The following is a 21,457-nucleotide window of genomic DNA, read 5'->3' as shown; positions in this document are numbered from 1 at the left end:
TAAGGGAGTGTCAACTTTTTTAGTAACTATCAGCCTCATCAAGTCTAGTTTTCCATCTGCACACAATGCATCCCATTTGTGCCCATTCCCTCTCTCGAGGGATTTGGGGTGCACCCACAGACATTGTTACACCATTATTTCGTAAGGGTGGGTAATACTGGTTTATTCTTGCTTTACATGAATTTGATTGGCTGTTTCCCTTGCACCCTTTTGGCATCAAATCCTTCCTAGGTATAAACCAGAAAAATGGAAGCAACGTGGACATTCTAAACAATCTAGTGACTTTATTATTCCTCTGGGAAGAGTCACCAGAAATTACAGAAAGGCTCTAAATGGGGGATAATACCCTTCATTGTACTCCAGCTTCGCAAAATCTGGGTTTCATAGTGATCTAGGACATTCCAAAAGTAGCTTTAACTCTGCTCAGTTAAAGGAAGAACTGAGTCTTTGTTTTTAGTATCATAGGGTTGTATGTGTAACCCCAATATTGGGTCTTTAAAGATATTCCTACTTTAGAATATTACCACTTTTCATGCTGTTAACCCCATAAACCCTATTTAATTTATTTTCGTTTAAATCAACCCAGCATGTACTAGAAGGTGGCTGCTTCTTTAAGAGGTTTTGCACATGCAGGCCCTTGTGACAAACACAGTGCTGCAGGCCCAAATTCTACCGTTTCACTTTCAGATTATTTTTCTGCTGAATGAAAAAGGAACCCTTGGAGAGAGCTTTAGTTGTTCTGCTTTACTAATTCAAGTTGTGAGGTGTTTCTCGGGAATTGACCCCTTTTGGCTTCCAGATTGTGCCTGGCCTCAGTGGGCTGCAGTAGGGTCAGCTGCTGTTTTATGATTTATTATAATTAGCCAAGAAGAAGAGGAACACATATCTTTGTTCAAATTGGGCCCCACATACCTCAGGAAGAACTTTGAGCAAGAGGACCCCCCTGCAATTTTAATTTACTGCCTGTGATCTGTGCCAGGAACTCTCCTCCAGGACCAGGGGTGAAAGGGAGAGGAGACTACAAGCCTTGCTGCACATGCGCAGAGATGAGAAGGTTAATAGGACTGCAAAAAAGAAAAAGCAGCACGTAGGGGGTGATGGGGAGAAGAAAGGGCTGTTTGTAAAGGATAAACCCAGTTCTGTAGCGCTGTTGCCAGAAAGGGTTCTGGTACCCCAAGACCAGCTTTGAAACCCTGTAATCAAAAAAGTGATCATTACCCCTCAGTCGTTTCGGTTGGGGGCGGAGTTCGTCATCAATAATGATGACGAACTAGAAGCACCCGGTATTGCTGCTTCCATCACTGTGGAGGTTACAACGTGGATAGGTTGTGAGGAGCTGCCGTTCATGGTATCACTGTTGATGGGTGAGTCGCATCAGTGAGACCACCAGCATTCACAGTCATTGGAGGTGGTGTCATTGTCGGTGAGATTTGGGTTACCATAATCATCAATGGGCTTGTATTGGAGCATGTCCCTGAGAGACTGTTGTCACTGATCATCTATCGGGGAACAAGCAGGTCAAGATCCTGTCATTTCTCTGGTGTCCGTTATCAAACAATCAATGTCTATCTTAGTTTTCTCCCCAAAGAGAGTGTTGGGGTGGTCGCGAGGAGGTGCTAGGGCTGCAGCAGATGATGAAGCGGGCACGCCACCATCCTCGATGGATAAAATCTTTGAGGTGGTCCAACAGTTCTGCTCTGAACAGGTTACATCTGCCCAGGGAAGAGGCCCATTTTCTCTGAAGTGTACTCAGAGCAGGGGTCCCAGGATGAGAAAGGGGAAGATACCCTGGGTGAAGCTCATGACCCCAGAGTTGACTCCCAAATATGTCCCTCAAGCTCTGCCCGTTTCAGATGACAGCATGGCCTTTCAGAGTTTGATGTCGCAGGTAGAAAGCCACTTGCACCTGGACATTCACTTCCAGAAGAGCAAGAGTTGGAGGGCTTGGTGCTGATAGCTAAGGTGAGCAGGTCCTGCAAGTTGGCACTGCTTGTCCGCATTATGCCTAAGGTGTTCAAGTTGAGCCAGCAAGTCCTCAATGCGCTGGCTTCAACTCTAATGTATGTCAGTCCGCTGGGCAAAAATACATGGTCCTGGACTCTGCTGTTGTGTGCTTTAGAAACCAACATCGGTCTGATTCAATTCTGGAAATCACTGTAAGGCAAAAGTTAGCAACGCCTGGAGCTTCCTCTCCACTGTCCCCTGACAGAGTCCCACAAATTGGAAGTGATTGAGAGGAGGGTCCTCCAGTCATCCTCCCTAGCTCTAAGGGAACATAATTCCTTGATAATCCTAATCTTGATTGATATATTGTAAATAATGGCCCAACGCTCACTATGTCACCCTACCAGCAAAAGCTAAATATCCCTTGTGTGGTGTCTCTCCCTAGTGAGTACTGGTATGCTGCATACTGTTAGGCCATTATTTACAATATATCAATCAAGGTTAGTATTTTCGTTCTTTTTTGTGTTAAAACCAATGAGCGATGGATGTTATCCGATAGCTCTTGCTGGTCTTCTATGTGAAAAAAAACATTATTCGTTGGCCCTCCTCGCCCACTATGAGAGGGATTGATGAGAGGAGGTATGCTCACAGTTTTTAGTTTCTCCTGGAAGACAAACTAGCCAGATGCCTAAGATCTGTTCAAGGATGGAGTCCTGGCCCCGAACCATATTTTACAGGCCACCCTAGGATCTGTGGACACCAGCTGTCCCGGCTTGAATTGTGAGGTGGTGCTCAAATGACAGTATTGATTGAAGTTGGCAGGCATTAAACTGGAGGTGTGAACCTAAATTCAGTACCTCCCATTTGATGGCATGCAGCTATGTAACAAGATGCCCTCATGTCGTACAAGATCACGACTATCAACACCTATTACCAGTCATCCGTGGCAAGGTTTGAGCTTCATCAAGCTCAAAGGGGCCAGAGCTCCATTCGATTACCACCTAGGACACTCATTGGAGGAACCCAGGACAGGGGGGCCAATCCCCAGCTCTACAAGCAAGCCAGGCTTTCCTCCAGCCCCTACAGCCCACAGCACTTTAATTGACCTGTGTTCAATCAGTTTAGCAGTTCTGATCAAGAAGCGAATTCATTCTGTCGGAGAGGCAATTTACACATCCTTGTCCAAAAGGTCAGAAGGACAGTTGAGGGATTGTCACTAAACCCAGAAAGCCCTTGCCCGGTGTAAATGAAGCTCATGAATCTGCCCCAAAATATTGTTTCTTGTATGTGTTTGCATGTGTAATAACAGTGTTTTGTGGTGCAATGTGGAGTATTCTTAAACACATATTGAGTTCATGCTTTAGCTCAGTGGTCTTCAACTTTGTCTCTCCATATGTCTTGGACTACAACTCCCATCGCCCTAGCCAGCACGGCCAATGGCGAGAGATCATGGGAGTTGTAGTCCAGAACATCTGCAGGGTTGCAGAAACCTGCTTTAGTCTATTGTTCTGAATTCGTTTTAATAGTCTGAAAGAACAGGTTATAACACTAAGGGCTATTTCTCTTTATGAATATTTTTTTTTGATAAGCCTTCACAGAAATTCAGTTACCATTCAGTCGTATGGCTGCAGGTGAAGCTATGTGATCTGGTAGTAAGGTTGGTTGTAAAATAGCTGGGTTATCCATAAAGTTAAAAGTCAGAAGTTGTTGTGACACAGGAAGTGGAGTCTCCAGTAACAGCCTAGGAAAAGATGCAGCTACAGCCATAGAAGTCACAAGGAAATGCGCTGCTGAATGCGATTAGAGCTGCCAATGGAGATGAGTTGGGAGACTCTAATACATGTGGTCTTGGGCATGTAACCTGCCTGCAACAAAAGTTGTAGGTACTGTAGGATAGGCATGGTATCACAAATAGATACTGACACAAGATGGCAAGTTTCAAAACCTTTATTCCACTTGGCCTACCACGATCAAGTTCCCCTTTTCGACAGTTCAACAAAAGTATTACAGTTCACAATCACGGCTCAGCTTCTTCTCCAGATGTACAATTTCACCCAGGTCTCCCTCTGCTGGGCTCGGACTTTTTTATCACAGTTCCTGGGGTTCACTTCCCCAAGCTTTGTATCCCATTCACTAGGCTCCCCTCCGTCGGGCTCAAGCCTCTATTTTACTTTTTCTACCGTTGAAGACTTTAGAATGTGCAAGGTTATTTCTAAGACCTCTGCATGACCACTTCGACCTTTCGTCTCATTTGTTTTTCCCTTTATAACACAGAAGTGCCTTGATTCCTTACAGCTTTGCAAACATACAAATAGAAAAATCAACAAAAATCTTCACCAAATGACACTTTCTTGACATGCCTTCTGGTACTTGCAGTTTTCACCCTCAGGCTTCCCTCAGTCGGGCGCATGCCTTGTTTCCTACTTTCTCCATGTATTTCTTGTCTGTGCGATATCACAAAGACCTTCGATTGTACCGCTTCTTGCGGTATGACCGCTTTGCTACTTGGTATCGCGCTGCGCCTTTAATCATGAACAAAAGTCTTTAATCGCTTTCCTCATGATTGCCGGCTTATGCGCAACCTTTGCTTGCCACTTTGTAGCCGCTACAATCTTCGTTTCACACAGACTTTCAGGGCAATCACTTCAATCACTGCTGTGTGAACCCCTTGCGTTTGCTTGCGGCTCTGTTCCTGGAGTCAAGGTTCGCAGTTCACAGCTGGCATCTCACCTCCCCAACTCTGTCGTTCACCCGTGATGTTGGCTGATAACGTGGAAACACTATGCAAGCTTTCTCTATCCTTTCAATCAGCCCTTCATCAGCAACCTTCAGGATCCTAGGGAGGTAACAACCTCTCGCAGGGAGGTTCAGGATTTCTCCACCCCTTGCTTCTGTCCCTCAGTCTGTCATCCTGATCTACCTAGTTTGCTCGGCCCTGGAAGTACTACTTCGTTCCGTGTCTCACCTTCCTCAGAGTGTGTCCCAGTGCTCCACCTTGTATTGTGTGGGGGAGAGTTAATGTGTGTCAGGTGTATGCAATTGTGGTCAATTGCCTGACTTTGCCTGACCATATTAACGGGACATGTCAAGTGTAACCTATGAGTGTCAATCTTGTTCCTCTTAGACCTCCTCTTCCTCGGCTCAGTATTTGCGTAGGAAACTGGGGGTGGGAGACTGGGATGTTGTAATAACCTAAAAAAAATAGGATGTAGCGAGTTATTGGAAAGGAGGGGATACTGTGTCTCACCATTGGATGCCTCACCCACACTCCCGAGGACCCCTCAACCAGGTGATCCTCCCGCACTACTTCACCCCCAGGATCTTGATACAAAGGCGATGGCCATGTGCTGGCCACCTGAGCAAGAGACCCCCGGGTACTAGACGGTGAGACACCCTCTGGTTTCTCACAATGCCAATGTCCTGATCACTGAAATTAGGGACCTAATCCAGGACATTGACTTCCTTGATTCTATAGGCTTGGAGAACACCATTTTGTTAAATCCTTCCCTTGGTTGTGCATCCATTTGTGTTGTAGAGGATATTAATGGCAAAATTAATGCTTGTCTTGAGGAGTGGAGGTAGGTTGGGGAAACTGGTTATTTGAATATGAGGTTGCATGGAAGGGGAGTAGTCACTTAAGCCATTTGAAGTGGGTAAAAGCGATGGGCAAGAAGGGGGAGAAACATTGTTCTCCCTGCTGTAGTAGCGGGGGGAAAGGAGGGTCAGGTAGGGGATGCATAGTGCAGTATAATTGAAGTACATCCCAAGCAAGAATCTGATCGTGAAGGAAACGTCTGGATGCATCAACCTGGTTGACCTTACTTTCCAAGGCAATAATATTCAAGCTGATGTTAATGCACCACCTAAAGACCTGGAGGGTAGCTCTATAAATAAGCATGCTGCTGTTATTAATCCTACTATCCCATTGCATAATCGATATGCAGCATTGAGCCTACAGAGCTGTTGTAATGACGAATAAAGGACCAATTTCTTAAAAAAAGGAAAAAGGGCCGCAATCTCATTTTAAATGCCCCAGGGGAAAAAGCAGAGGGTAAAACATGTTGAGCCCAATAAGGGCATGAAACTAAAACGTACTGGGAAAGGAGTGATTTTTGGAGAAGAAAGATCATCTGCCACGGAATTGGGTAGCGCACAGTTGTTTAGTCAATCCTTAGGTACTATCTTACAAACAGAGGGTGTATGGGATCCTGTGGGTGACAAATGATAATGTCAGCAATCTGGCCAAGTAGTTGGGTCATTTGGCCAATGTTGGTTGTGCAAATTCCCCAATAGGAAGTAGTAGTACAAAGGTTTCAAGTATTGAAGCATGCCCTGCCATAGCCCCTGAATCCCCTCCTCGGGCTTTGGCCAAGAATCTGCATATGACCTCTAAACAGGTAAACAATTCAAACAGAGTGTTATGGCAGCCTCTGTATCATCTGAAGAAAATCAACCTAAAAGTACCTTTAGGTCGTTATTGGAAGTGCTAGAATCCTGCATACATACAACGCAACGCTAATAACTTCTGTAAACAAGACTCATCTAGGAGTATAAAGCCGCCAAGGTGAGAGGTGGGATTTGCAAGATCTGAGGGGAAGGAAAAAGACTGGCCTTTCGTTGTAATGCATAACGTACCTAGGTTATCCGTTGGACCTTTTAAAAAAATCAGAATTCCCTGAAAAATAAATGTATTATTGGGTTTAGAAATGTTAAAGGATGCATCTCGATAATTCACAATGATATTTTAAATTGTATCAGGCACAGAGGGGTGGATGAGTGGATTGGCTACATTCAGATATTTCTATCAAACCCCTTCCTGGTAGAAAGGTCTCTTGTCTATTGATTACAGAACTTACCCACACAGGGCACAGCGACATTATTAAGGGATTATCTCCCAACACCAGATGGGGTTGTTAGCAGCGTGGAGAGGGTAGGGCAGGACAAAGGGGATTCTACAGGGGTCCCATATCCTGTGAGTAGGTTGACTAGGGATAATGTTTCGTCAACAGAAATGTTTGATGTGTCTGAGGAAGAAGGTCTGGAGGGTGTGGACTGACCATGATTGGACGGTTTAGAGGATGATATGGCCGGCAAATATGCTTTGTTGTCACGGAATATAGCAGGCCTGTGCAAGCATCTATCCACGCCCAGTTGGGTTGGGTTTATTAGGCGATTCCAGATTGTTTTATTCCAAGAAACATGGGCATTAGGTCCAGTGGATTTCCAGAGTTACCAGAGGTACAGTGTGCCGGCCAGTAAAGGTTCAAAGGGGCGCCCTAGTGGCAGACTATCGATCTGGATAGATTTAAGTTTGAATTACAGGGTATTAAGTTGTGTAGCGAGATCATAGATTTGCTGCACTTGGTATTAGTAACTGAGGAGGGGCAATGTATGTCTATAGTCAATGTTTATAGTAGGCCAAAATCCCTGTCTGTTGTTCTGAAATGTACAACCATGTCATGCAAGGACAGAGAGCGGGATCAAAATCTAGATTTATAGTTGTCACTGGGGACTTGTATGCAGCGGGAGCCACTTTGGGAGGTCGAGGGTATATGGGATGAGCAAGATGAGGCATAGGACATTTTATCAGTGTTGGCCCCGTACCCCAAGAAGACATTAATGTAATTAAAATGTTCTGTGAGATGGAGCTAAGAGCTTGTAATCGACATTTTCCCAGCGATAAACCGGCAGCTAAGACTTATGAGGGGCTTTTGGTGCTGTTTTTATTGATTATATTTTTGTGTCGGTAGGGGTATGGTCTAGGATTGCCAAGTTTAACTTTTTAAATGAGTTTGTTAGTGACCATAGACCGTTGACAGTAATGTTTAAGTTAAATCATCTAACTGATATAGACCATACAGAGGAGGTATTAATTCAACCTGTGACAATACAGGGTCGTGGTCATAAGTGCGTTGAATGGACGAAATTGTGCCATAGTAATTTTAGGCCATATCTATATGATACAATCTTACTGCTTCTACAGAAGGTATGTTCATATGAGACTTTGAGACTATTTCCCTTTGTTACTCAAACTACCAGGCAAATAAGATCTAAGGCTTTGCTAAGAGCTGAATGGTATGATCAAGAGTGTGAATTAGCCAAACAAGATAGATCTCTGTTACGCCTGAAACGTCATAAGTACAAGTTGGTTATTAAGTCTAACTGGGAATCCCTTTCTACAACCCTTAATGCCAAGGATTTTGGAACTTAGTTTCAGATATAAATGTAAAGGGGTGGGGGTACAGAGATCCAGTTATCCATAACAGCAGGGGAATGGTTAGATCACTTCTCTGCCTTACATGATGGAGCGGGGCATATAGCCTCCTTGGGAGAAATGGATGCCTGTGCCAGTAAAAATTAGGAGGGGTGTTTGTTTAGTATTGGAGCGGTGCTGATAAAGTGCCCATAGATATTTTGAAGGAGGAGCCACCCATTTGGCCACCGATTCTATGGAAACTATTCATGGCCTGCATCACTACCAATATTGTGCCGTAATCTTGGCGATTGGCAGAAATTGTGTCAATTTATAAGAAGGGTGGGAAGGAGAACCCCGGAACCTACCGCCTAATATTTCTAGATAGTTCTGGCAAGATATTTGCAAAGGTGGTTCTAGAACATATACAGTCCTGGGTAACGGAAAATGGGGTGATCAATATGATACAGGCAAGCTTCCAATGTGGGAAGGGCACAGTTGACCAGCACTTCCGCATCTTTAACATCATTCAGAAATATACCGTCCTGAGAAGAACAAGTTACTTACCCCTGCTAGCTTTCTTTCGACTGGATGTTCCTCCCACATATTCCTCATCTTTAATATCTTCAATATCCAGCTTCAGCTGCTTCGGAGAAAAGACATTTTCGGCAGAGGGCGCTGTGTGTCGATGCAGTTGACTCGATGTCCCTCGAGGGTCTCCGTCTCGAGGATGATTTCATCACAGGCATGGATACCACGGGCAGCGCCAATTGGCTTCAGTTCTGTTTTTTTTGTGCCATTCTCAACTAGAACTACCTGCGCCAAAGCGGGTTTGACCACACTAGGCTCTGAAGGAGCAAAAGCTGTAATAGCATGGGAAATTCTACTGAAGGGTAGGCTGGGAGGGCGATGACGAATACATGGGAGGAACATCCAGTCGAAAGAACGTTACCAGGGGTAAGTAACTTGTTCTTTGAATGAATTGTGTCCTCCCACATATTCCTCATCTTTGATAGACTCCCAAAGCAGTGTTTGTTTTGGTGGCGGGAGTAAGAATTTTGCCATCAATGGTTTCCCTTGAACAGAATGGAAGACAGCTTTTCCAAAGCTTCCATTCTGATTTAGGGTAGAATCAAGGCAGTGATGTTTAGTGAAAGTGTGTATTGTAGACCATGTAACTGCCTCACAAATGTTTTTAATTGGAACACCTCTTTGCAGAGCAGATGAAGTAGCCATGCCCTTGGTGGAATGGCCCTCACACCTTCTGGAGGATCCTTGCACACCAGCATGTAGCATTTGGAAATAGCTAGAATAATCAATTTGGATAAGGTCTGCTTTGTTACAGCCTGTCCCAGTCTATGACCCATATAATCTATGAATAGTTGGTCATCTGGACCAAGTTTTGGCAACCTTGAAATGTAGAAGCTCAGAGCCCTTCGTGGATCAAGCCTGTGCAACCTTTCCTCCTCCTTGCCAGGATGAGGTGGAGGATAGAATCTTTTGTCCTAAATGAAAGTCTGAAATGACCCTAGGTAGAAATGAAGGCTTAAGCCTTCAGGACGACTTGTCCTTATGAAATACTGTAAACTGTGGTTTATAGGATAGGGCCTGCAACTCACTCACTCTACAGGCTGAAGTTAGTGCTACCAACAAGATGGTCTTGAATCTTAGTAACCTTAAGGGACATGAATGGAGTGGTTCAAATGGTGCACGCATAAGACATTTTAAGACCAGATTATAGTCCTAAACGGGAACCTGAAAGGGAGATGCAGGTAACACATTAGTGAGTCCCTTCAGAAATTGTATCACCAAAGGTATCTTAAAATATGAAGTTTCCTCAGATGAGCGCTGCCAAATAACCTTTAATGGTCCCAACCTGGAGTCCTGGATTGGCCAAGTACAGCAGAAAAGGTGTTTTGCAAAGCAGAGTCCGCATTCTTGTCCCTGCACCAGCTGCAGAATTTGTTCCAATGGCAGCAGTACAAAAACTTCGTTGCTGGCCTTCTGGCCGAAACGAAAATCTCCATTATGTCATCCGGGCGGTCCCAATCCTTGTACCTCAGCCTCTCAGAAACCATGCGGGAAGGCTGAGTGTCTTGCCCTCTGGATTGAGAACCCAACCCTCCTCTCGCGAGAGAAGGTCCTCTCTTTGTGGAAGACGTATTGGACGGCAGATGGACATGTCCAGAAGGTCCGGTTACCACGTCGTCCTGGCCCAATTCGGGGCAATTAGGATCATGGATTTCCCGAACTTTCTCAACCCCCTGATCACGTGAGGAATGGCAGGGACTAGAGGAAAGGCGTGCAGGAGTGGAAACTCCCAGTCCACCACAAAAGCGTCTCCTAGAGCATCTCTTGGGAGAAATTGTCTGAGTAGTACAGTTCGCACTTCCTGTTGACACTGGTCACTAACAGATCCACTTGAGGGGTTCCCCAAAGGGTGAAGATCTCTTGAAGGACTTCCTGAGCTAGTTCCCACCCGTGGGAGACTGTGCTCTGCCTGCTCAGAGCATCTGCCGCTGTGTTCCTTTCTCGAACTAGGTGAACTGAAGACAGAAAGATTCCTTCTTGAATTGCACAGAATCAGAGCTGCATTGCCTCCCTGCACAGTGGTAGGTACCCTACACCTCCTCTCTTGTTGAGGTAATACATGGCCACTGTGTTGTCCGTCATTATCAAGACATTCTTTCCCTGACCACAGCGCAGAAAAGCCGTCCCCGCAAGTCTGATTGCTCTCAGCTTCAAAAGACTGATGTGTAGGTTGGACTTCGATGAAGACCAACAACCTCTGATTGTCAGATCGTTGGTGTGGGCTCCCCACCCGGTGAGTGAGGTGTCCGTCACTACTGTTATCTCCGGCCATGGTGGCCAAAAAGGTTCTCGGTTCAGAATGTTGTCATAGCAGGCCCACCACAGGAGATCCTGTGCAACCCTGCTTGTAACCTGACGTAGGTCTGACATGTTACCCGAGAACTGAGACCATTGTGTCCTGAGAGTCCACTGAAGGGATCTCATTCTCAAGCGAGCCTCTGTACCAGAAAAATGTATGATGCCATGAGGCCGAGCAACCTCAAAAAGTCGAAGGGCGGGAGACGCTGGGCACTATGAAACTTGGAGACCATCTGCAGACTGTCTGGAGCCCTCAACTTGAGTGGCAAGCTTTTCCCAATTATGTATCCAGTACAGCCATGCTGAACTGGAGCTTTTGAGATGTTATCATATGGGACTTCTTGTAATTGAGGGAGAAGCCCAGTCTGTAGATAGAGTGGCAGGTGACGCTGAGATGATACAGGACTTGTTCGGCAGAACGTGCCGTGATCTGCCAAATGTCCAGGTAGGGGTAAACGTGAATCCCTCCTCTCCTGAGACTCGCTGCCACCACCACCATCAGTTTAGTGAATACGCTTCGTGCCCAAACGGCAGGACTTGAAACTAATTATGAGAACTGTCAACAGCAAACCTCAGGTTCTTTCTGTGCTTGAGATGGATTGTAACATGAAAATAAGCATACTGAAGGTCCAAAGACCCATCCAATCCTGGAGTTAGAGGGCCTGAAGGATCTCAGAAAGTGTGACCATCTTGAACTTGTCCTTCCTGAAGAACTCCTTCCTGAAGAACTTGTTCAAGTATCTGAAGTCCAAGATGGGTCTCAGTTCTCCGTCTCTCTTGGGGATTAGGAAGAATACCATCCTTTGTTCCTCTCCACTACAGGTACTAGCTCCATTGCACCTTTTTCTAGCAGGGTCAAAATTTCCTGCACAAGTAATGGATCTGGAACCCTCAAAGAATGGCTTCCCGGTGGATGGTTCTGTGGTCTTTGAATCAAGGGGAGGCACTAACCTTGGGGTATGGTTTCTAATGCCCAAGCATCCGCAGTAATATCTCACCATTCTTTCAGATGCCGAGCCAGTCTGCCTCCTACTGGGGTGTTGTGACTCAAGACCGCAGAGAGGTTTTGAGGCTGCTCAAGCAGTGGCTGTTGGTAAAGATGCCGCTGCTTGAGCAGACTTTGCACCTCTCCCTCGTGCACCACGAGGGAATCTTCTTTGGCCTCCTTGACCAGCCATTCCTCCCGCTCTTCCAACTGAGGAGTAATAGCGAAAGGATCTACCCCTCCAGGACGGTCCACTTTGGTGAAAAGGCTGAGGCTGCCTAATAGCGGCACCCAAAGACTTGGCTGCCGCCTTCGAAGTCTGCAGCTATTCAAGGCTTTCATCAGCCTTGCTGCCAACAAGATGAGACCGGTCTAAAGGCATGTTAAGTATTCTAGACTGCACGTCGGGTGCAAATCCAGATTTCCTTAACCACGCAAATAAGGAAGTACGGCCAGCAGGTGTCCAAAAGTGCAGGGTGGGGTACTGTAGGGTTACAGATACAGATCCCAGTGCAAGGGTTGCCGGGAGGCAGTGTGGGTGTGCAACTGGGCAGCCAGATACCTGGGCCCAAAATCAGAGAATAGCCAGGTGACCAGTTCAGTATAAGACAGGAAACCAGCAAGGGAGAGGAAGAGAAAAGGCAGAAGCAAAGAGGAAGGTCTTGAGGTGCTTCCGGAACCAGAGATGGTTCTCCGCAAGTTTCAGATAGGCAGGGAGGCTGTTCCAGAGGGAGGCCCCAGCCAAAGAAAGAGATCTAGCACCAACTTTTTGCTTGGAGAAGCGACTGACCCTGAGGGAGTTGGTGGTGGAGGAGCAAAGAGCTCGAGTAGGAAGGTATTTATGAAGAGAGAGTTGGAGGTATGGAGGACCCAGGCCCCAGAAGGCCTTGTGGACAATGCAGAGGGTCTTGCACTTAATCCTTGCAGCCACTGGGAGCCAATGCAGAGATTTCAGTGCTGGAGAGATACGATCCCTGGGCTTGAGGCCAAGGACTAGTCTCACAGTCCTGTTCTGGATGAGTTGCAGAGGGCAGAGAGTAGAAGCAGGCAGAATTAGAAAGAGGCTGTTGCAGTAGTCCAGCCTAGAGAGAACTAGAGCTCTAGAGACAGTGAGCTTCTGGGGGAAGGAGAGGAAAGGAAGAATACCTCTGAGGAAGTTGGGAGTTTGACTTCTTAGAGATTTCAGAGATGTGTGAAGAAAAGGAGAGTGTGGAGTTGAAGATGACCCCAAGGTTCTTAGCCCCACAGGTTGGAAGCAGGAAGAGGGCCAAGGGAAGCCAGCCATACAGTGACAGGAGGAAAGGAGGGTGCAGGTGTGCCATTGGGGATAATCTCTGTCTTACTGGCATTAAGGCAGAGATTGTTGGTGGCAAACCACTCCTGGATAGCAGACAGTCAGAGATGAGAGACCTCTTGCTATTTTTCCCGAAGCAACTGAAGCTCGATGATGGAGATTTCAAAGATGAGGAATACGTGCGAGGACACAATCCATTTGAAAGATTAAATTGTATGATATTTTTGTGGATCTCAGGACGGCATTTGATAGTGTCCCGAGGGACCTTCTCTGACAAGATTTGGAAAGGAAAAAGATGCCTCATGGATTAATATCACCACCAGGCTTTCTGGGATAGGGTGTTTCGATAAGTAGCTGGGGTCACTACTTGATGGACAGTATTTCCTTGTCAGGTTCTTATTTACTGCTGGACTTGACTCTGGTGCTTTCCAATTGGCACTTACTCTCTTCTGAAGAGCAATATGAAAAAGTAAGATAGGATCCCTTTGAGGACCTTTATCTAGGATATCTGTAAGGCCATCCTGTTCGAGAGGGAGGGCAGACCTACTCCATCCCAGGTAATCCACTACCTTGGTCATCAACTGCCTGTAAGAGGCATCTGCATGCTCATCTGATTCAGGCTTTCCAAATTACGATTCTGGTGAAATGTCCACTCCACTGGCTGTCAACAAATGTTCATACAGGTCTTTCAGTCTGTGTTCCTCTGATATGAAACTATCAGGGACATTTGATGTGCCATAATGCAAACCAAAGGGCGCATCATTATCAGATGGCTCATTGTCCTCATAAATAGAGGTCAGAGATTTAAAGTAATCCTTTCTTGGTAAAGGAGTGAAGGTTTTCTGTATCTCAGGTAAAGGTTTCGAAGGCTTCGAGCCCGATGCCCGTGGAGTCATCTATGTCTTTGATGATGATGTTTTTGGCATCGATAGCACAGGAGGCTTCAATGTCATCGATGGCGCAGCTGGCGTTGATGGGGCCGCTAGCGTTGATGACATCGATGACCTCGACTTGTCTTTTGACTTACGGTTCAAAGGATCCCTCGATGATTTCTCATCATGTTGAGGTCTAGATGGCTCTCCTTGGGGATCTGGCCTTCGTCCCAGGCTCGAGGGTGTGCAAGATTTGGCTCAAGCCCTTTCCTTACTGACTTAAGAAGATGCGGTAGGAGTATAGCCTGCCTGCTTCAAGGGTTTCTGGCTCTCGAATATCTTAAGCATTTCTTGCCTGAATGCTTCCCATTCGACTGGAGTGGAGGCCTTAGTGGGGCAGGATATAGCCTTCTCAGTAGAGGAATCGGACAAGGATGTCGAAGTAGCTGAACTATGAAGCCTCTTCGACTTCCTCGACGATGACAAGGAGTGGTGGGAACCACTCCTTGACCTGGACCTTTTTGCTTTCTTTCATCGAGGCGAGTCGCCTCTCGCTTTGTCAGAAGAAGGTTTCTTTGACACGGTAGTCGATGGGGATTTCTTAGGGAATCTCCCTACTGCCAATTTCCCCTTACGCTCCTTCAGAGCTTTTCCGGTCATTGATTGACACTTTGAACAGGTCAAGGTCTTGCTCCACACTCGATGCGGATTGGTCAGCTACATCTTGGCATCGCAGTCATGTCCCATTTCTAATCCGGTCTTCGGGGTAGTCGGTGTCGAAGGCGAAGACATTTTAGGATATTTCTCAAGGAATTTTCTGAAGCGAGTTGTAGTTCTCGAAGCATAAGCTTACTAAAAGAAAAACGGAACTTAAGCCAACCGGCGCTGCACGTGCTATATATGCCTGTGATGACATCATCCTCGAGACATAGGTTCTCGAGGGACATCAAGTCGATTGCATCGACACACAGCGCACTCTGACGAATATTTTTCCCGAAGCAACTGAAGCTCGATGATGGAGATATCAAAGATGAGGAATACGTGGGAGGACACAATCCATTTGAAAGATTAAATTGTATGATATTTTTGTGGATCTCAGGACGGCATTTGATAGTGTCCTGAGGGACCTTCTCTGGCAAGTTTTGCAAAGGAGAAAGATGCCTCATGGATTAATATCTATGGTACAAATGTTGTACAGGGAAAACAAAACCACTGTTAGAGTTGGTTTGGGCAGAGGGGTGCTGGCGAGCCCAGACAAGATGGCCACAAACCTGTAGTCACCATACAATCCAGACACAATCCTGCTAGTCTCTGTCTTGTTACCACAATTATAAAGGTAGCGACAGCAGTATGAAAATAGGGCGTCAAAGCGGGATGTCTCCTGACTTTGATTTGGGAGTGTTTGGTGAGGAGAAGTACGGCAGGCCAGCTCGCCAACAGGCTGTGGAGAAGTCTATTCAAGTGGTCTGATGAGTGAGAGAGCAGGGGCCGCCATTCTGTGGATTGTGGAGGGTTCTTAACTCCAGTGGCCAGCTGGTCGAAAATCTGAAGTTGGAGGTGGGGCCTCCCTGGCGTGGAAGCTTGGTTAACCCTGCTGAGTGTCGGAGTGTGCAGCACAGGGCTTACCCATGGTGTCAGCAGCACTGCTGGGTGAGTGCTACTGTGCTTTGATATCTTTGGAGAAGACTCGGAGTGAGGTGATAAGTGCAGGAGACCCCTCTTTAGTAGTGTTGGAGGTGACCGTGGTGCTCAGGCCGTGGACCCCGCACCTCAGTGATCCAGGAAGCGCATCCATTGGAAAGGTGAGATCAGCCTCTGTGTGCAGCAGAGGCTCGTACAGGGAGCTGCCTTTTCGCATGGAGCAGCAGGATCCAGAGGGCATGCAGGCAGCGGTGAGCTCCGAGGCGGGTCCCCTGGTGAATCAGCCCACCGGCCTTAACGGAACCCAACAGGCCCCACGACAGGAAGAGTGGGTCTGGCAGGCACGGCTACCGATTACTGAATCTGGAGAAGGGTGTGACTGAGCCCAACAGTGTATACACTGGGCTGTGGATACCAGTGGGAAAAAAATTGATTATGGGAGCGGCTATAACATAGTCCTGGGTGACTCTGCATTACTCTGCATTGAGAGGGCACCGAGTTGGAGAAAGATTCTGCAGGAGACATTGCCTCCCTGGGAATGGTGAGGTGCACAGTTGTACCTGCATTTGGCTGCACAGTGCTGGCACCTACCTGCCCAGTGATTAGAGTGGAACTGCATGGTAGTGTGCCTGAATTATGGTTTTGGACTGTCTGCAGGGCCTGGGCTGTTGGTGAAACACTGGTTACACCCGGATGGACTGTACTGTTTGCTCTTTGTACACTCACAGTGCAAGGTGGTAGGATCCACCCTTCTACACCCTCTGGGAGTTGTATTGGATGGGGTGAAGCAGGGTCACTCAGTGGGATGCCGTGAGACACTCAACAATTGGAAGTGGAGTGATACCATCCCTCCTGATATGAGGGGTGCAACGTGGTGGGAAAATTCTGTGGAGTGACTGCCGCCGGCGGGTAAGGGGGACCGCGCTTGGGTGGCCCCTCAATGTTGGGCCCTATACAGCAAAGAAGAATGAGATTTCTGCAGCAGAGGTCGGCTTTGTTGATGAGGATGAAGCTGGAGCGGGTGCCCTGGGGTGCAGTGCAGCTCCTAGGGCTGTGGTACAATAACAACCCATGTGTGTGGAGAGGAGAGGGGACACACCCGAATATGCACAGAACAGCATAATGTCCAAGTCGCAGAAAGCAGAGAAGCAACAATCAAAGTTGCACTTTGAAACTTCCACTCAAGCCAAAAGTCATCAACTCATGGACGACGCAGTGGAAGGGCGCTTCCAACCCTCTCCACTTGACCCTAATCGAGTATTCAGTTATATAAAAGCCATGTTTAACCAACTGCAAGCTGGAATACAGTCATTGGATGAGAAAATGGATACTCTTACATACAAAGTGCACCACATGCAGGTGCGTTTGGATAAGCATGGGGTGAGGTACGAGTGTCTATGGTGGAGGATGAATCCTCAGCTGCCTCATGGGAACTTGTGCAGGATCAGAAGGCCTATAAGGAGCTCCCTGAGAAGCAGGAGGATCTTGAGTCGCAATCTCAACGTAACAATTTAAGAACAGTGGGGATGGCAGAGGGGGTGGATCAATGCTTCGTGAAGTGCTTGGTGGAGAGGATTTTTCGGTAGTCGTCATAGGGGAGAGGGCGTATCCGATACCAAGCGGAAAGCAGCTGATTCCTAGAGCTCGGGCTAGACCAATCATAGCCTGCATGCTGAATTATCAAGACAGGGACATCGCATTGCGTAAAGCCAGGGAGAAGGGCTCTGTGATGTATAAGAGGAATTCAATAGGACTTTTCCCAGACTTCTCGGATAAAGTCCAGGCTAGCAGGAGAACATCTATTAATGTGAAAAAAAGGCTCAGGGAGAGGGGCATAAAGTATGCTATGCTTTTTCCCGCTAAACTGAGAGTGGAGCTTGAAGGGTGTGTCCTGTTTTTTCAAACTCTGGATGAAGATAATGTTTTTCTTGAACTATTACCCAGGGCCTGAGGCACAGGGGAAACAATGATAGAGGAGGTGATTCCCGGTGAGATCAGCACATAGGCTACTGAATGCTAACACTTATTGTAATGTTTATATTATATGTGGCAAGGTGGAGGAGACTTGTTATGGGAGGGCTGGGAGGGCTGTGATGGCTGGGCACTCATAGCGGCCCTCGTGCGGAAGCCTATTTAAGTTGCTGTGTGCGTGGTGAGGTTGCCGGTGGGGTGGGGGAGGACTGGGGGTATGCGAGTTGGTTGTTGGGGCCGCTGTTGTTCGATGGGTTGCTCCTGCTCACTCCTTAATATGGATATGTTATGTGGGGCGGTGGTGCAAAATATATGTGTGTGCATTGAACTACCCAGAGGTTGGTATGAGTGGTATACAGGAGTATGGCTAAAGCACTCAGGTGTTTGTCCCGGAATACTGCCCTTCCAAATGTCGTAAGGTACTACTGTATAAGAAACAACATCAGGTGGGTGTTGCATTTATTCAAAAAACACATCTTACCCCGGCCAGGGAGACACGGTTTGGGCACAGGTGGGGATGTCATCAATACTTTTCCCTGTATTCCTCTTATTCTAGGGGGGTGGGTATACTGAAAGCTAGTTCTGTGGGGTACAGCCTGACAAAGGTAATTAAGAACCAAGAACGACAAGCGCTATTGGTGATGAGGAATCTCCATGGTCAGGAGGTTAGTTTACTTAGTTTACTTAATTGTTATGGGTCCAATCAGGATACAGTGGACACGCTGGAGTGGATAAGTCAAAAGCTTCACAGATAGCTCCACGGGGGTGAATTTATGGGCAGGGGACTTCAATGCGGTGTTGGACCCAGCACTGGACAGAATTGAGGGGGCTCAGCGGCAGCCCATGAGGTCAACTGGTAAATTGAACAACCTAAACTGGGCATGAGAGCTAGTTGACATCTGTAGGATGTTCCACTCCTCGGTTCAGCAATCAACGTCCCATTTGGATGATTTTTTTTATCTCGGACCGGATCACGGGGTGAGTGTCAGAGGTCATTATATTGGCATGCACCACGCTATCTGATCATGCACCAGTGATGTTAGTCCTGCAGATACCGGGAAGGCTGGCCGGTAGAAGGACATGGAGATTTAAGAATGAGGGTTTGTCTGATGAGGTGTTTTGAAAAGAAATTATGGATGTTTTTGATAAATGCTTTGAGGAAAATATGGTCTCTGTATCCTCCAGTTCGACGTTGTGGGAAGCCTTTAAATGTGTTGTGCAGGGGAGTGCATTTCATTTTGAGGGAGTCTGGTTATTAAAGCACATTAGGATGAAGGCGAAGGGGGAGACGTGTATTCAGCGCTTGCAGGTGTGGGTGGAGGGTATGACAGATCTGATGGTGCAGAAGGAGATGAGGGAGAAAGTGGATAGATTTAAAGAAGTGGAACTGAGGGAAGTGACATTTCTGTGTAAAGGACTGGCTGTCCGGTAATATGTGGAGGGCCAGCGCCCTTATGGGTTACTCCTGAGGGCGGCGAGAGTTGACACACCGTGTTTGCAGATTTAAGCGTTTAAGGATTTGCACTGGGAGTTGCAATACAGGGATGGGGATATTCTCTGGGAATTTTGTGCATTTTATACTCAATTGTATTCCTCGCAGGTACAGGTGTCACAAGCTGAGATAAGTTGTTATCTTGATCTTGTGGCACTGTATTGGTGTGAGGCTGGGGATAGGGAATGGTTATGTCAGCCTAGATCACAACAAGAGGTTCTAGACGCAATTAAAGCACTGTCGTCTGGTAGGGGCCCTCGGCCTAACGGCTTCACGGCCGAGTTCTATAACAGCCGGTCCGATAGCACAGCGAGTAGAGCGCTTGCTTTGACATTCGTGCAGAGCCTGCTGACGCATGTTCGAATCCCAGCAGGGCCAAACTCAGCCTTTTATCCTTCCGAGGTCGATAAATGAGCACCACACACTGTGGGTAAAAATAAGCAGCACTTAGATGCCTGACGGTTCGTAGCACTATATAATGGCTAAATTAGTATTATTATTATTATTAATTATTATTAAAATAAACATTTTGTGTCTAAGCTAGCTCTGTATTAATTGGAGGTGTACCGGCAGGCGCTTCGGGATGGTAAGTTTCTGGATTCTATGAGGGAGCCAGTAGTTGCTATACTGTAGAAACCAGGTAAAGAGGCGGATAAGTGTGCTTCTTATCCCCTGATATCACTTATAAACTTTGACAACAAGATCTTAGCTAAGCTTGATACATAAATGCGTGAGAGCCGACCAATCCGGATTCATACCGGCAAGATCTGCTTCCTATGAGTTCCAGCGGATGTTTGGCCTATCGTTGGTGGTCTGGCAGGAGGAGGGTTTTGTGGCAGCACTATTGGATGCCAAGAAGCCGTTTGACTCAGTCGAGTGGCCTTTTCTCTTTGCTGTGCTGTGTAGGATGCGGGGGGACTTGGTTTCTATGGTAGCTCTGCTGTGTGCCTCGCCAGTGGCCCGTATTAGAGTGAATGGTCAACTCACGCCAGTGTTGCCTTTGGGGAGAGGGACGAGGCAAGGGTGCCCTTTGTCACCCCTGTTTTTCGTCTTGGCGAGTGAGCCTTTGGCTGAGCTTATTAGGGGCAGGCACGTACACAGAGGGATACAATTCTGTAATAGGGTGGTGATGTACCTTTATGCTGATGACATGGTAATCTGTATTAAGGATCGACAGGTTAGCTTGGAACCGATTATCCTGGACATGTTGAATTTTGGCGACTTCTTCGGTTTGGGAATTCATTGTGCAAAGTAGATGCTCGTTCCCCTCACCGCTAGTACTGATCAGTTTTTTTGATTTCAGTGGAATATGGTGTATACTCAGTATTTGGGAATAGATATTGCACGATCTCCAGAGACTCTATATGAGCGAAACTATGCCTTGGTGAGCATACACAGGTGGTACTGGGCAGAGGGTTGAGACTACCTCTTAATCTTTATGGGAGAATATCGTTGGTTAAAATGGTGGTGTTGCCCCAGTGTTTTTGAATGTACCCCTGGCAGTGCCCAAGTCATATTTCCCTTTGGCGCAATCGGTGATATATTTGGGCAGGTAAGCAAGCACATGTATTCTGGCAGGAGTTGACTGCACCGTTGGAGAAAGGAGGCTGGCTTCTGCCTGATTTTGAAATATATAATGAGGTGGTGGCACAGGCAGAATGTTTGGTGTACTGGTTTGGAGAGGCGCCGGATAACGAGGCAAATAGAGGTGGAAAGGGTCCTCGCAGCACCCGCTATGTTGCGGGCAGTGATATTGACGGCCCCTAGTCGGGCGATTAAAGTGGAGAAGATGGTGGAGTTGACCTTCCGTTGAAGGGAAGGGAAAGGGTGATGTCCTTTACTCTCCGAAACTTTCAATTATCCATATCCTGGGTTTGCCACTGACTAGTGAACAGGGGTTTATACGTTGCATGAAACAGCTGGGCATCCTTTGTTTCCGGGATCTCTTCCTGGATGGGCAGTTTCACTGTGGAGGCGTTGCAACGTAGGGGATTGGTCACGCCCCTGGATTTATTCTTCTACTTCAGGCATAGAGACTTGCTGAGGGGCCTCTTCGCTACATTTCCGCAGGAACCTGCAGTGGCGCCTATATTGGATGGGGTGATAGAGAGGGCTGACGCTGGTAGCCTTGTTTCCGCTCTTTACAGTAAAAGATGGGGCTGCCGTGGCACGGGGG

General features: G+C 47.0%; 1 protein-coding gene across 1 annotated transcript in view; it reads left to right on the top strand.

Moving 5' to 3' along the window:
- DPY19L3 (dpy-19 like C-mannosyltransferase 3) overlaps positions 1 to 21,457 on the top strand; it is a 2,003,695-nt gene that overhangs the window by 1,883,958 nt on the left and 98,280 nt on the right. The window lies entirely within an intron of this gene.

The sequence above is a fragment of the Ambystoma mexicanum genome, chromosome 1q, assembly GCF_040938575.1.
Source record: "Ambystoma mexicanum isolate Mex_15411 chromosome 1q, UKY_AmexF1_1, whole genome shotgun sequence".
In the NCBI taxonomy this organism is placed as follows: Eukaryota; Metazoa; Chordata; class Amphibia; order Caudata; family Ambystomatidae; genus Ambystoma; species Ambystoma mexicanum.
Note: the sequence above shows the minus strand (reverse complement) of the source record. Positions and strands in the feature narration are given on the sequence as shown.